Raw genomic sequence first — 16,521 nt, 5'->3', positions numbered from 1 at the left:
TTCCACCTTCCTTTGTTCCTCTTCATGGGGGGTGTCTGGCCACTGGTTTGCATAGTGACTCATCCTGTTTTGCTGGGTCGTGGTACCCACGGCAGCCAGTGGGGGTTCCCCCAGAGCCAGCAGCATAGAAACCAGCCAGGTACCCCCACTACGTCACACTGGGCATGCTCTGCTCTGGACCCTCCCAAATTTCTCCACGTGTTCCTTAATGTGTGATGCACAGAACTGGAGACACACTCCACCTGTGGCCTCACCAGTGCAGCATAGACAGGGACGATTATTTCCCAGGTCTCTTCCTGTTCATACCCCCAAGAATACCAGTAGCCTCTTTCTCAGCTGCAGCATCCATGCACCCCTCCTCCTCCTCATTTCTCTTTGTTCTCCCAGCAGAGCTCAGAAGTCACCTATGCACTCTTAGCTCTCCCAGCCTCACAGGCCAACATGACCCAGTCGAAAAACAAAGCCAAGCCTGCTGAGGATGAACTTGTGCTGTACAGCGAGGTGATGACAACCCACACCCAGAAAGCAGCTAAATAAGAGGGGAATTCCTTTCTCTGTTCCTCTGCATCTTCTCTTCCACCTTAAGCATTCACATGTTGAACCCGTTATTGCAATCCTTGTATGGCATGTACAAAAGGGCTCACCCAAGTCAGAATACTTAGCCAACCAGCATCTTGTTAGAGATCATGGAAAAACTTGTGGCCATTAATATCACTGTGTGATGTGTCTGGGCTGTGTGGAAAGTGTTACCCACGTAGCTGGAAATACGCTCTGAAGGTATTTGAAAGACTGGCCAGAGTTAGACACAGGAGAGAGGGTTTGTGAGTTTGTGTGGCTCAAGCGAATTGGCAGCTAAGAAACCCAGAATGGCTTGCGTGCTACTGGCACATCTGATGCCAGCTCTTGCTAAGGCTGGTGGCATAGCTAAGAACTGGCAGCCTCATAAATGGATACCAGACCTAGTCACCTGGGTGTTTTGCTCGATATCAGCATTAGGCTTATATGAATGTTTTTAATGTTTCTTAATATAAATATTAAATTTACATGAATGTTTTTAATGTTTAGACTCTACAAACTGCTTGTATGTTGTTGCCTGCATTAATCGCACTGATAATGTGCATACCCCTTGTTATCAGGTGATATTTAAGCATTTCCTCTGAAACTGTGAAGACCCACACAGTATGGACAGAAGCATGACCAAGAGTGAAATAGGAGTGTGCAATGGGATGGGGCTATTTTCTGCCCAGTGTAAGAAGGCCCCTAGACATCAGATAAACAATTGTGAACATCAGAGGACAGAACACTTTGTTGTTTGCTCCCCTGAACCATGAACAGGAGACTTGCATGTGAACTGGTCCCATCCTCCTGCTCTCTGGGGGAAGGGAACACAAATCCCCGACAAGAACAAACTGGGTGTTGCTTGTTTCAACTCAGAAGACACCAAGAGTCTCCGAACTGAAGCAAGAGATCCCCAGGGCTGCCGACTGAGTCTGCCTAGAGCAGGTCACGGCAAAATACAGCCTGCAAGTCGGATCTGGCCCTCCAAGTCACCAGATTCAACCCATGGAGGCAGCCCACCCCCAACACAATCCCATTGGCCAGTTTCTTGCCAGAAACCAGCCAATGAGAGCTGTATTTGTGAATAACACACAGCCAAGAAGAACCACGCCCCCTCTCCTCCCCTCAGTTATTCAATGAAGCACACGGCCAGGCAGGCTGGCTGGCTGGGAAACGTTTTAAGCTCTGCAAGCCTTAGCTCTGCAGGCAGGCAGGCTAGTTTGGCTGCTGGCTGGTAAATCTCCTGGCCACCACCTGCTTCTGGCACCCCAGCCCCTTCCTGCCCCAAACCTAATCAACATACCCAAATCCTCCATCCTCCTGCTACACCCATACCCCCTCCCAGATCTGCCACCCTAATCTCTTACCCCAGATCACAATCCCTTCTACCCTAGGTCATATCCCAAATCCCTGCACTACAGTCCCCTGCCCTAGGTCACAATCGCCTCCTTCATCCAAACTCCTCCCAGACTCCAGTCTCCCTCCTGCACCCCAGTCCGTTACCACAAGCTTCCCTCCGTACCCAACCTGCATCCCAGACCCTGCATCTCCTCCATTAATATCATGGAAGAGTGTGGCCCTTGACCACTTTCCAAAACCTTGAAGTGGCCCCCATCAAAAATTATTGCCCACTCCTGCTCTAAAGCAATTGCTGATGTATACACAAATCTAAGGTAAAATTCTCAAAAACATCTAATACCCTAATTCCCATTTTCAACAATGACATGAACATTTTAGAACTACTCAGTGACCCGAGAAGTTGTGTCCCATTTTCAAGAGTGATTTTAGAATTTAATTTAGGACCTTAAATGCTTTTGACTTTATATAAGATTGAGGGAAACCTTCTCCAGGTCACCTCTGTGATGTGGTGCTCAGTTTGGAAAGCAGGAAACTCGAAAAAATGGCCTGTGGGGCTAAGGGTGAGGTAGGTGTGGGCAAACACCAGCCTCTGGGCCTCACATGGTGCACCAGGATTAACCTCCACTGGGCCCCCATACCGCTATATTTTCCTGCACCTCTGCAGGTATGGGGGAATCCAAGCTCCCGTTGGCTGCAATTGCACCTTCTCGCCCATACCACAGCAGAACTGCTGGGATCTACTGGTAGATCTTGGAGCCTCTGACAGTTGATCCTCACTGATTTGGCCAAGAGACTATCAAGTGCCAACACTGCAGCTGCCCCTCCCCCCCACTGCTGCTCATCTCCTGCCCTTTCACTTGCCCTGCCCCCTGGGGAGCCTCCTGCTTGCTGTACCGGGCAGGGGAGTGAGAGTAGGGCCACTGATATCAAGGTGCCTCCTCCCACCCTGTATCTTTTCTCCACAAAGCAGAGAGGGGGCACAACAGGACTTGGGAGGGAGTTTGGTGGCTGCTTTAGGGAGTGGTGCAGGGCCAGGGTACGAGTAAGCCTGACTTAGCCCCACTGCACCACCACCCAGGAGCCACCTCAGGTAAGCAATGCCCAGCTGGAGCCCACATCCTGTACTCCTACTCCAGTCATGAACCCCCTCCTGTACTCCAAGCCTCTGCCCCAGGCCCAGCCCCAAGTACCCCTCCATCCAAACACTGTGCCAGAGCCTGCACCTAGAACCCCTCCGGCACCCCAACTGCCTGCCCCAAGCTCAGCTCAGAGCCCCTCTCACACTCCAGATCCCTTAACCTAAGACCAGAGCCTGCACCCCAATGTGAGTGAGAATGGGCATGAGAGGTAGGATGAAGTGAGCATGGGGCAGGGAAGGGTGGGAGGGAGGTGAAGCAAAGGTATTTAGATTTGATTTAGATCTGGGGTTGCATTTAAATTAAAAACGCGATCTCGTGCTTAAAAGGTTGGAGACCACTGGATTAGGGGCATAGAGGCGGGTGCAGAAGCTAGCCATGAAGGGTGCAGGGACTAAAGAGCAGGAGGGGGAACAGGGCTGTGTGGGTGCTGCGAGCTGTCGGTCCCCTCCCTCTTCCCCAAGCCAGGTGTGAGCAGCACCGTCCCTACAGGAATGAGCTGGCAGTAGGTACGTGGCAGGGGGCGGAGGAGCCGAACTGGGCCAGGAGGGAAGGGAGGCGCCACTAGGCAGGGCAGGATGGATTCGCTCCGCTCTCCTGCCCTCCTCTCTCGGCACAAACTGCGGGGGACTGGCTCTGACAACCAGCCGGGGGGCTCCGCTTGTGGGGCGGGTGCAATCCGGCCCCAGAGCAGGTTTTACCCAGGGGCTGGGCCCCGCGACACACTGGGGTCGGTGGGGCACCGGTTTATATCGCAGCAAAGCGGGGCCCGGCGCAAACGTACAGGGTGGGAGAACCTGACTCCCAGTCTCAGCCCTACTGCGAGTAACAAACCGCGCGAGAGTTTGTCTTATAAGGCGGGAAATATGCAAATGAGGGCGAGAGTTCCCCGCTTAAATCTGTCCCGCTCTCTGCTCAGGCTGCATCCGGACAATCCGCAGCCCCAGTCCCCTGAGGACCTTCTCCGGGCGGGGACAATGAGGCTTTGGCTCCATCTCCTTTTCCTTGCAGCGGCCGTGGCAGGTATGTTCTCCCCTTTCGGGTTCTGGAGAATCAGGGGGACATTGCAGGGCTGTGTGAGATGAGAGTGATTTGTAACCCGCCTCTGTTCCCAGGGGCCCGGTCCCAGGTGCAGCTGGTGGAGTCCGGAGGGGATGTGAAGAAGCCCGGAGACTCTCTGCGCCTCTCCTGCAAAGCCTCCGGCTTCACCTTCGCTGATTACCGGATAAGCTGGGTCCGGCAGGCTCCCGGGAAGGGGCTGGATTGGGTGGCTACGGTCAGTAAACCAAGCGGATCCAGCCAGTGGTATTCCCCGGCTGTGCAAGGCCGATTCACCATCTCCAGGGACAACTCCGTTAACTCGGCTTATCTCCAAATGACCGGCCTGAAGCCCGAGGACACCGCCCGCTATTACTGTGCGAGAGACACAGCGAGGGGAATCCCGACAGGCTGATACAAAAACTCAAGCAACAGAATCGTTCTCCCCTGCGCCGCGCGGGGGCAGCACTTCCACAGGGAATCCCGCACCAGACGCAGCAACAACCTCATCAGGCTCCAGCTCCCTTGCCTGTGTGCGGTCAGGTCTGAACTAGCAACTGCTCGGAGCTCAGATCTCTGCTGTTTCCCAGAGCACCATAGGAAAACAAGGGCGGAGAAGTGTGGACCCTTTTTGGCGTAGGGGACAGCTGACCCAAATAAAAATCAGTGGGGTGGGGAGGAGGGTGCACACAAGTGAGAAAAAGAAAAGAAAACAGATACTGTGATGTGACTCCTGACTGAGAAGGAAAACGACCCTCTTCTCGCACACTAGAGCCATGGGAGTGGGGCAGGGCCCTAGAGCCAGGTGGGGCGCCCTTAGGTTCCCCACTCCTAGCCTGCAGCAAGGGACCACTGAGAACCAAATCCAGACTCTCTTGTTTCCTCGGCAGGCGCTTTAGCAAGCTAAGCCACGGAGCGCCCCAGCAAAAGCTCTTTAAAATGTTCTATGGCTGTGAGTGGGGGAGTCAGGGCAGGCGGCTGGGAGTGCAGGGGTGAGCGGGGGCGGGGCGCTATGGGGGGGGGATGCAGCTGCGCTCACCCGGCCCCTGGTGTGTGTTTCCCTGTTTGCTGTGACTAGGGAGCTAAGGCAAGTGCTGCAGAGCCTGCTGCGGCCTCTCGCTCCCGGCCGCCCCCACAGCGATGGGAAAGGGCAGCTGCAGCCCCTCCACCCCCCGAAATGGCTTCATACGTGATGGAAATAAACACTGTTTGCCTTGACAAACGCCCTTCCTAGCCCCTCCCAGCAAGCGCCGAGCTCAGGACCCTGATTGAGCTTCACTCCCTGGGAGAGGGAGAACGGTCCAATGGTTAGTGCATGAAACAGCCACTCGGGTTCGATTCCTTGTTCTGCCTCGGAATTCCCCTGTGACCGACTGGCAGCAGTCGTTCCGTCTGCCCCAGCCTCAGTGTTCGCCTGCGGAATGCGGGTAACAGCGCGCTTGCCGCAGGGATGTAGCGAGACCGTGGGCGCTACACAGCGTGAGGGGTGCGGATCCCGTAGCCATAAGGATCAGATAAGAACCCGAGGGCAAAACTTCCCAGTGGTGACTGTAGATTGTGAATTCCCTGCAAATCTCTGAATGCACAAATGGGGACCTTTGGGCTTTGCTGGTGAACAGAATTTTTATAAAACAAAAATCAGACTGACAGTTAAAGTCCCGGATCCTACTGAATTTTGATGCCTTTTGGGTTCATAATTCCCGCTGGCTCTTCTGAAATCCCCCTCCCCAAGCCGCAGGAGAAGGGGGTGTAATTTCTCTTCTGCAAAATGTCCTTTATTCCTGAGAAGACGCCCTCCTGCGCTTACATTTGGGGGAGAATTTCAAAGACTTTTAAGAGGGTTAAATGTTTGCCAAGTGAATTTCAGCGTCTAAATAGTTCAGGAGGTTTCACCCTTCGCGGAGCTGAATTCACTGGCTGGGAGGTCGCGTCTCAGGGAGGGTTCCCCACGTGTGGACTCCGCTCACACCCTGTCCCCTTTTATATTCATGGTGCACAACCCGTATGCAAATCCCGCCCCAGGGGGGTTCCGCTTCAAATACTAGCCCCTGGTTCTAGGAGCCTCAGTCTCTGCCCAGACACAGACCTGCCCGGCCCGCTGCGGAACGAGAATGGAATCTCTGCTGTTTTTCCTTTGCCTGCTCGCTGCCCCCAGCTGTGAGTGTGTTAGCGAGCGGGAGAACTGGGGACAGGTGCAGGGATTCATGGGCTGGCTCATTTCTTCCATGTTCTTCTATCCCTTTCCCCAGGTGTCCTCGCTCAGGTGCAGCTGATCGAGTCCGGCCCGGGCGTGGTGAAGCCCGGAGAGACCCTCACCCTGAGTTGTGCCATCAGCGGTGACTCTGTCACTAGTAACTATTGGGACTGGGTCCGGCAGGCTCCCGGGAAAGGGCTGGAATGGGTGGGAGAGATCGACTGGAGCGGCTACAGTTGGCGCACAAACTACAGCCCGGCTTTCCAGAGCCGCGCAACGCTTAGTGCTGATTCGTCCAAGAACCAGTTCTCGCTGCAGCTCCGCTCGCTGACAGCTGCAGACACCGCCACCTATTACTGCGCCCGGAACACAGTGACACAGCGCAACGCGGGGCCCGGCAAAAAAGGAGCAGCGGATTCTAAGCAGCGAGATCCCATTCGGCCGTGCGCACTGTACAAATCAATGTGAATGGAAACCCAGGAACAAGCGCAGGAGAGAAGCTACATTGACAGACCCAAGCGAAGCGGCAGTGTTGTCTAGTGGATGGAGCGCTGCACGGGGCATGAGGGCACCTGGGTCCTTTCCTGCCACTGACCTGTGGGGAATCTAGGGAAAGTCATTCCCGTTCTCTCTCCCCTCTGTCTGTCCAGACTGGGAGCTTTGCCTCTGTCTCTACGGGCGGGAGGTGTAGACAGCACTGTACGACCAGTCACAGGAACCAGAAGTCGTGTGGTAAAGTGCCAGGCTCGTAACAGTCCAAAGTTTTTTCCTTGCTGGAAAAATATATCGAACGAAAAGGGCCTGGACTCGCTCTCCCCTCGCACTTTCTGACCAGCTGTCTCCGGCTGCTGGATCTTGTCTGATAAGTACAGAGGCGGATCAGCCACGGAGTCAAGGGCCCGACTCAAGGTGGGAGGGGGAGCGAGGAATGAGCAACCTCCCGATCGGCCTTGTTCTGTGTTTCTGCCCCGGAGAGGGAAGCACTTGAGCCCTACTGGCGCTCTCTGACAGCTGGGGGGAGGCTGGCAGCAGGGATGGGGGGAGGCCGCGCTTTCTCCACCCCTCACTAGGGTGACCGTATTCCCCTTTTGTGAATAGGGGACATCTGGTAAACCTGCTCTAATTCCAGCCCGTCCAATGGCGATCAGTGACGAGCATGGGTCCCTCCCTCATGCTATAAAAACGCCCCGGCCCAACAGAAAAGAAGGGGCTGCTGGTCTGGTCCCGAGGGCGTGGAGGCTATAGGCATAGAGTGCAACCGGCCGGGCCTCCCACCACGTGCCCCCGGAGTCTGGGGAAGGGCTGTGAGTCTGGTACAACGCCCCAGTTCCAGGCCCCACTTCGTCCCTGCCCTGCTCTGTCCCGTCACAGCCAGGAACAACTCCCAGAGCCTGGACAGCAGCATCCTGAAGCCCGAGGACACCGCCCGGGCCACAGCGAGTGAAAACCAGCCGGAGCTCAGACAAAAATCTTCCGCGGCAGCGGCTCGAGGCTGCTCCGCCAGGTGGCGCCCCAGGCCCGCGAGTGAGAACGAGCCGTAAGAATCCAGCTGTTCCATCTCAGACACCGACCGGCTTCTAAAGTCTCTTCCCCGCCCCCCGTGGCCCCCTCATCCCTGCCTTCCACCCGCCAAAACCCATCAATCCGGGGATGTTCCAGGGCAGCGGCCTCTCCCCTGCGCACTTACAGGCCGCGCTGCCCCCTGTGTGACCTGTGACCTGACCGACACCCCGCTGGGGACACTCGCACCGCGCCCGGATGCTGCCAACGCTGGGAATGAGCCCCGAGGAGGAAGCTCCGGCCGGCGTTGGTGTGCCAGGAATGGGGGCGGGAGTGTCCGTGTGAATGGGAGCAGGAATAGGAGTGGGACTGGAAGTGGGATCGGGAGTGTGCGTGGGAACAGGAAATGGGTTCTGCAAACTGCCGCTTTCCTACCGCACAAGAGCTTTGAACGTGACAAGGAGGAAGCTCATAGACTCATAGACTCATAGACTTTAAGGTCAGAAGGGACCATTATGATCATCTAGTCTGACCCCCTGCACAGTGCAGGCCACAGAATCTCGCCCACCCCTCTTAGAATAATCCTCTCACCTATGTCTCAGATATTGAAGCCTTCCAATACTTTGAAGGCCCCAACATGCAGAGAGTCCTTCAGCTGTGATCTGTGCCCAATGCTACAGAGGAAGGCGAAAAACCTCCAGGGCCTCTGCCAATCTACCCTGGAGGAAAATTCCTTCCTGACCCCAAATATGGCGATCAGCTAAACCCTGAGCATGGGGGCAAGACTCACCAGCCAGACACCCAGAAAGTTCCCTATAGCAACTCCTATCATCCCTCCATTGACCTATTTCCAACTGGTAATGAATGGTCAATTAGTTACCAAGATCATGTTATTTCATCCAACCATCCCCTTATCATAGAATCAGAACTGGAAGAGACCTCAGAAGGTCGTCAAGTCCAGCCCTCCGCTCTAGGCAGGACCAATCCCATCTAAATCAACCCGGCCAGGGCTTTGTCAAGCCGAGACTTAAACACCTCTAGGGATGGAGACTCCACTACTTCCCTAGGTAACCCATTCCAATGCTTCACTACCCTCCTAGTAAAATAGTTTTTCCTAATATCCAATCTGGACCTCTCCCACCACAACTTGAGACCATTGCTCCTTGTTCTGCCATCTGTCACTACTGAGAACAGCCTCTCTCCATCCTCTTTGGAACCTCCCTTCAGGAAGTTGAAGGCTGCTATCAAGTCCCCCCTCACTCTTCGCTTCTGCAGACTAAACAGACCCAAGTCCCTCAGCCTCTCCTCGTAGGTCATATGCTCCAGCCCCCTAATCATTTTGGTTGCCCTCCGCTGGACCCTCTCCAATGCGTCCACATCCTTTTTGTAGTGGGGGGCCCAGAACTGGACACAGTACTCCAGATGTGGCCTCACCAAAGCCGAATAAAGGGGAATAATGACATCTCTGGATCTGCTGGCAATGCTCCTCTTAATGCAGCCTAATATGCCATTAGCCTTCTTGGCTACAAGGGCACACTGTTGACTCATATCGAGCTTCTCATCCACTGTAACCCCCAGGTCCTTTTCTGCAGAACTACTACTTAACAGGTTGGTCCCCAGCCTGTAACTATGCTTGGGATTCTTCCGTCCCAAGTGCAGGACTCTACACTTGTCTTTGTTGAATCTCATGAGATTTCTAGTGGCCCAATCCTCCAATTTGTCTAAGTCACTCTGGACCCTATCTCTGCCCTTAAGCGTATCTACCTCTCCCCCTAGCTTAGTGTCATCTGCAAACTTGCTGAGGGTGCAATCTATCCCCTCATCCAGGTCATTAATAAAGATATTGAACAAAACCGGTCCTAGAACTGAACCTTGGGGCACTCCACTAGAAACCGACCGCCATCCTGACATCGAACCGTTGATCACTACCCGCTGGGCCCGGCCTTCTAGCCATCTTTCTATCCATCTTACCGTCCATTTATCCAATCCGCATTCCCTTAACTTGCTGGCAAGAATATTGTGGGAGACCGTATCAAAAGCCTTGCTAAAGTCAAGGTATATAACATCCACTGACTTTCCCATGTCCACTGAGCCAGTTACCTCATCATAGAAGCTAATCAGATTGGTCAAGCACGACTTGCCCTTTGTGAATCCATGCTGACTATTCCTGATCACTTTCCTCTCATTCAAGTGTCTCAAAATGGATTCCTTTAGGATCCCTTCCATGATTTTTCCAGGAACCGAGGTAAGACTGACCGGCCTATAGTTCCCTGGATCGTCCTTCTTCCCTTTTTTGAAGATGGGCACTACATTTGCCTTTTTCCAATCATCCGGGATTTCGCCCGATCTCCACGACTTTTCAAAGATAATGGCCAAAGGCTCCTCAATGACGTTTGCCAACTCCTTCAGTACCCTTGGGTGCATTAAGTCTGGACCCATGGATTTGTGTACGTTTAGTTTTTCTAAATAGTTCCTAACCTGTTCTTTACCCACCAAGGGCTGTCCATCTTCTTCCCATCTTGCGTTGCTTAGCACAGAAGTCCAGGAGCCGACCTTGTCCGTGAATACAGAGGCAAAGAAAGCATTGAGTACTTCAGCTTTCCCCACATCCTCTGTCACTAGGTTACCTCCTTCATCCATTAGGGGCCGCACACCCTCTCTGATCACCTTCTTCTTGTTGACATGCCTGTAGAAACCTTTCTTGTTATCCTTCACATCCTTAGCCAGTCGCAACTCCATTTGCGCTTTCGCCTTCCTGATAACCCCCCGGCATTCTCGAACTATACATTTAAACTCCTCCCTAGTCATTTGTCCAAGTTTCCACTTTCTGTAAGCTTCCTTTTTGTGCTTAAGTACACCAAGGATTTCCCCTGTAAGCCAATCCGGTCTCCTACCAGCTTTGCCTCTCTTGCTACGCGTCGGGATGGTTTCTTTCTGTGCCTTTAATAAGGCTTCTTTAAAATACTGCCAGCTGTCCTGGACTCCTTTCCCCTTCATGTTAACATCCCAGGGGATTCTGCCCATCAGGTCTCTGAGGGAGTCAAAATCTGCTTTTTTGAAGTCCAAGGTGTGTATTTTACTACTCTCTTTCCTTCCTTTGGTCAGGATCCTGAAATCTACCATCTCATGATCACTGCTTCCCAGGTTGTCACCCACCTCTACGTCCCCTATTAGTTCCTCCCTGTTTGTGAGGAGAAGGTCAAGCTGTGGTCAAGCTCTGTGAATTCCCAGAGCTTCTGTCTGCGCTTTGCGTCTTACTAATCATGAGCTTAGGCAATGGCCTTGATGTTCACGCGCACACGACGCCGCCCGCCGCCTCCCACCTGCACCCCTTAGCTGCTCCAAGGCATGAGCCCGGCTCGCTAAGAACACGTTCCGGCCCCAAACCGCTCCGTGCGGCGGGAAATCGCCTCTCCCCAGCGTGTTCCCAGGCCAGTGGCTGCATGGCCCCTCTGCGCATGGGAGGAGGCTCCAAAGATCACGCCCCCCCACCCCCCACACCATGACCTGAGAGTCATCAGTCCCTCAGTGAGGAAAAGTCACTGCAGGGAGCTGCTGGATTCTCCTGGTCCGAAAGTGTCGGGAGGATTCCATCGCCCTGTGCCCAGGGCAGTCTGACTCCTGAACCCGGAGCCCCAGGGCGAGTCACCCAGATCCCCGGGAGGAGCAGCGCGTGTCTCTTATAAGGCGGGGTATGCAAATAAGGGAGTCAGCGTCCTACTTAAATGTGTCCCGCTCTCTGCCCAGACTGCACCCGAAGGGACAATCCGCAGCCCCCCGGGTCTGTGCGTTTTCTGAGCAGTCCCCCAAGAACTTTCCCCTCCAGCACCAGGGACAATGGCACTTTGGCTCCTTCTGTGTTTGGTCGCAGCAGCTTTGGAAGGTATTTTTCCCTCCAAATCTCTGGTACAGCTGGAGGAATAGTGCATTAGGGCTGATTTAATACCGATATTAAGAACCCGGCTGTATTTGCAGGTGTCCGGTGCCAAGTGCTTGTGGAGTCCGGAGGGGATGTGAAGAAGCCCGGGGACTCTCTGTGTCTCTCCTGCAAAGCCTCCGGCTTCACCTTCAGCAGCCTCTATATGAACTGGGTCCGGCAGGCCCCTGGGAGGGGGCTTGAATGGGTCGCTCATATAAACCCCAGTTCAGGTACCGCATATCCGGATGCCGTGAAAGGCCGATTCACCATCTCCAGGGATAATTCCCAGAGCACGTTGTACCTGCAAGTGACCGGCCTGAAGCCCGAGGACACCGCCCGCTATTACTGTGCGAAACAGACACAGTGAGCAGAAGCCGGTCTGAGCCCAGACACAAACCTCCCCCTGCAGTGAGCAGCGAAGCCGTTTGGCGCTGGGGGCGCCCAAGCTCCGTGCATGGAAATGAAACCAAGGTCTGAGCGAGGCTGGGGCCAGAAAACCCCTTTCACTGTCGTTCTCAGCCCTCTGCCTTGAGGACAGGGCTGTCGTGGCTGGGCCTGGGATATCAGGGCGGGTCCACCCGGCACAAAGACTAGAGCTCCTCTTTCCACGGCCGGGTCACCGTCTCCCTAGGCCCCTCCAAGAACCAGGTCTCCCTGCGGCTCTGCTCGCTGGCAGCGGCGGGCACCGTCCCCTAGTCCAGCTCCCGGAGAGAGGCAGGCAGCGAGGCAGAGCGCAGCAGGGACCCAGCCAAAAACGCGAGGCGGATTCTCAGCGGACTCTCGGGCCTCTCTCAGCATGTAATTTACCTGTCCAGGAAGAGCGAAGCATGGGAGTGAAGGGGCAGGGCGCGTTTTCTCTCCCCCCCCCCTCCATCCCCCGGCGACAGGCTCCTGGGGTCGGTGCTAGACACTCTTGGAAGCTTGACACGGGACCTTCTGTGACTGGAACCTCTGCCCTGGGCCTGGAGCCTCGCAACCACCGGGCAGCGTCACCTCCCGCTTCGGGCTGGGCCCCGCGCAGACACGGCCCCGGTCCCGAGCAAACCCCCGTCAGCGACAGCTGGAGAGATGGGTCAGGGCTGGGATTTCCGAGCAGACCCATCAGTCAAGACCCCCCCCACCACCACCCGTGTGTTGATCCACACACATCCCTTAACCTGCGGAGGGGGGGGGGGAGTTCAGCACGAGGCCCACAACCCACATTGCGAAATTCTTTGCACAAGGATAAACAGCCCAGCTGGGCCACCCTCACTTCACTCTTTCCAGGGCGGCTCCGAGGTCGCTTTTGGGACCTCCAGGCAGAGACCAGTGGAGTGGGAGGTGTGACGGTGCATTGGGGTTTTCCCGTCTCCTGCACCCCTTATGCACACCCGTAATGGCACGGACAGACTCCACCAGCCAGTAGAATAGAGGGAGTTTATTGCTTCTCCAGGATACAGCACAGGGCAGGCCTAGGATGCTTCAGCCCCCCTTGAGATGCGGGAGACTGGGCCCCTAAATCCCAGCCCCTTTCCCTAGGCTGTCTCCTCCACGCTCCCAGACAGAAACTAACTCTCTTCCAGCCCTGCCCCCAGCCAGGGCTCCACTCCCCTTCTTCCCATTGTTCCGCTCCCTGGGGAAGAACTGCCACACAGGTTAGACTCATTACATAATGAGCCCTTGCATAATGACTCATTACCTGCCCTGCTGCAGACAGCAGCCAGTGGAGGTCACGCACAACCCGCTGCCCAGCATAGCAACCAGCAAGGTACCCCCCACTAGGTCACACGAGGAGAGACCCCTGCACATGTGGGATCCGATCCCATTGGTGAGGGGTCAGGGGTCACTGGGGCAGAGCGGGCAGGGGTGGGATCTTGCTTGCTGGCTGCAGCTCATTCTACTTTAGTATCCCTAGCAGTGACCTGCCTTTCTCTAGCGAGGGCGGCCCGGCCCTTCTCACACTGGTTCCCACCCCAGAGCCAGCTCCCTCTCTGGCCCGCCATGGGGGGGGGGGTCTGGATTCCAGCAGTGACGCGGACCCTGCATCGCGCTCCATGGCCGAGGCGATCCGGGCAGATTTAGTGGCTGAGTCGGGAATTCCCGAAGGAGCCCAGTGAAGTGGGGGCCCGAATCCGCTCCGCAGCCTCGCTGCTCCCGCGTACCTTGACTCCGTCCCAGCCCCTGCCTATGGGGCGAATGTGGCCCGAGAGCGGGAGACCGGTGCCCGCAAACCCCTGACCCCGCAGGCCCCGAGAGCCGCATCCTCATCGGCCTCAGTCTCCAGCCAAAGGGTCTGGTCTCGGGCGGGTCCCGAAGCCCATTGGGACCAGTCGGGCCCCGGCCTGTCAGCTCATGCGCTGTGCCCGGCGCGTTGGAACCCAGGGAGGGGGCGGAGCCCACACAGGCTGATTCCTGGTTTCTTTATTACTGACAAGTTGTATGATGGTGCCGCGGCTCCACGCGGTCGCTGGACAAACACTTCTCCTCTGACTGCCGGGGCCGGGGTTTCCGACGCTTATAAGGGGAAATGGAAATACGAGAGACGGGTTCCTGTTTAAAGCTCCCCCTTTTGTCACCCAGACTGCAGTGGGACCGACCATCCCCAACCGTCCCGCCCAGTCTGTGTAGCTCCCAGCCAACGTCCCCTGAGAACTGCCCCTCCCGCACCAGGAGAAATGAGACTTTAGCTCCATTTAGTTCTCCTTATAGCCGCACTGGCAGGTAGTTGCTAAGCTAAATGCACTGAACAGGCAGGCATTTGCTGTTTCCATGGTAATATTTCTACCACCTCTTTGTTCCCAAATCCCAGATGCCCGCTCCCAGGAGCTGGTGGAGTCCGGAGGGGATGTGAAGAAGCCCGGAGACTCTCTGCGCCTCCCCTGCAAAGTCCCCGGCTTCACCTACACTGACTTTGAGATGAGCTGGCTCCCTCAGGTTCCGGAAAAGGGGCTAGAGTGGGTCTCACATATTTATTCTGATGGGAGCCACCAAATTTACGGAGACTCAGTCAAAGGGCGATTCACTATCTCCAGGAACAATCCCAAGACCCCGCTGCACCTTGTGACGTAGTGCTGGTTGCTATGCTGGGCAGTGGGCTGTTGGTGACGTCCACTGGCTGTTGGCTTTAGCACAGCCCAGCAGGGCAGGGGGTGAGTCATTATGCAAAGGGGGTCTCTCAACCTGTCCGACTAGCTATCCCCCAGGGAGAGAAACAAAGGAAGGTGGAATGCCGCCCCTGGCTGGGGGCAGAGCTGGAAGAGAGTGGGTTAGTTTCTGTCTGAGAAGCAGGGGAGAAGGAACTAGGGAGGGGGCTGGGATTGTAGGGCCCAGCCACCCCCCATCTCAAGGGGGGGACACTGAGGGCTCTTAGCCCCAGTTCCTGTAACCAGATGACACCTGTGCTGTGCTGTATCTTGGAGGAGCAATAAACTCCCTCTATTCTACTGGCTGGTGGAGTCTGTTCATGCCATTACGGGGGTGCAGGAGACAGGAAAACCGCAACGCGCCATCACACTGGTGTCAGAAGTGGGATGAACTGCACCCCGTGGATGGACCTTCCAGCGGCAAGCAACAAGGCACAATAGACACAAGAGCCCTGGAGCCAAGCGTGCTGGAGACAAAATGAAGCGATTCCTGGAAATCGTGGGGCGCTGCAGCACTAGACTGGTGAGTCTGCACCGAGGGGACCAGCAGGCAGATGGCCTACGCCCGACTCTTGAAGGCAGAGCTGGTGGGGCTGTGCAGAGAGAGGGGCTTGCCTGTGCAGAAAGCAACCAAGGCCCAGCTGATTGCCCAGCTGGAGGAGAATGACCAGTCATGGGGCTAGGATCTGGTCCTCGGGGGGAGCAGCCAGACCCCCTCTGGAAGTGTGTCAGGCTCTGAGATGGTGCGGGGCACTGGAGCCTGCCAGAGAGATGGAACAGCTTCCCAGAGAAGCCCTGCAAGCCGTAGCCCATCTAGGGCAGGAGGCAGCCCAGCAGAGCTGCGGCGGCTGGAGATCCAGCTGCGGATGAAGGAATTGGAAGTAGACCATTGAGAGAAGAAGCGCCAAGATTGAGAAAGGGACCATGACAGCATGAGTTGGCCATGGCAGAGCGGAGAACCGGCGGGGCCCCGACTGCGCTGAGTGCAGATGGGCCCCAAGGTCCCAGAACTGCCAGACGCTTGGAGAGGCTCGTGGTGGCCCAATTGAAGGACATGGGTGACATAGACGGGTTCCTCAGCTCCTTTGAGAGGGCCTGTGAACTGCAACGGGTCCCCCCAGCTGACTGGCTGCAGGAGCTCATCCCCGCACTGAACCAGGAGGCGGCCGGAGTGCTCAGTCAGCTGGAGGACCTACAGCCAGGGGATTACAACTGAGTCAAGGAGGCCCTGATGCACAAGTTTGGGCTGACACCCAAGATGTACAGGAAGAAGTTCCGGGGGGTACAGAAAGGGCCACGGGAGACCTATGTGGATCTGGCCTCCCGCCTGGTGCAATACAGCCGCAAGTAGGTGTCTGGAGTTGAAGCCCAGACCGCAGAGGAACTGCTCAAGCTGGTCATGATGGAGCAGTGCTATGAAGCGTGCCCACCCAAACTGAGGCTGTGGCTCAAGGACCGAAGACCAGAGAACCCCCAGGAGGCCGGGAGACTGGCAGATGAGTTCACGGAGAGCCGGTCCGGGTGTGAATGGGAATTGTGGCGAGAGAGGGAATCGCACAGAGACTGGATCTTGGCTGAGTGACGGAGAGAGTCAACTACGAGGAGAGCCCAAGAGACAAGTTGTCTGCACCCCAGAGAACCAGCCAGGGCCTGGACAGAGACAGCCCAAAGCCTAACTTGCCATCGCTGTGGGCA

The 16,521-nt window shown here is 55.9% G+C and overlaps 1 protein-coding gene, 1 long non-coding RNA gene and 1 pseudogene across 3 annotated transcripts in view; 2 read left to right on the top strand and 1 right to left on the bottom strand.

Annotated features, from left to right (window-relative positions):
- LOC149521034 (leukocyte immunoglobulin-like receptor subfamily A member 3) overlaps positions 1 to 16,521 on the bottom strand; it is a 1,043,054-nt gene that overhangs the window by 504,071 nt on the left and 522,462 nt on the right. The window lies entirely within an intron of this gene.
- Positions 3,961 to 12,185, top strand: LOC149521049 (Ig heavy chain V region 3-like; annotated as a pseudogene). Its single transcript, XR_016348112.1, has 4 exons — positions 3,961 to 4,076; positions 4,169 to 4,333; positions 10,813 to 10,824; positions 11,935 to 12,185. The product of XR_016348112.1 is annotated as an Ig heavy chain V region 3-like (transcript).
- Positions 5,090 to 7,731, top strand: LOC149521050 (uncharacterized). Its single transcript, XR_016348113.1, has 2 exons — positions 5,090 to 6,248; positions 6,341 to 7,731. It is a non-coding gene; the product is annotated as an uncharacterized LOC149521050 (long non-coding RNA).

This window comes from Pelodiscus sinensis, chromosome 30 (assembly GCF_052426305.1).
Source record: "Pelodiscus sinensis isolate ZL-2025 chromosome 30, ASM5242630v1, whole genome shotgun sequence".
Lineage (NCBI taxonomy): Eukaryota > Metazoa > Chordata > Testudines > Trionychidae > Pelodiscus > Pelodiscus sinensis.
This window is presented reverse-complemented; position numbering and strand designations above follow the sequence as displayed.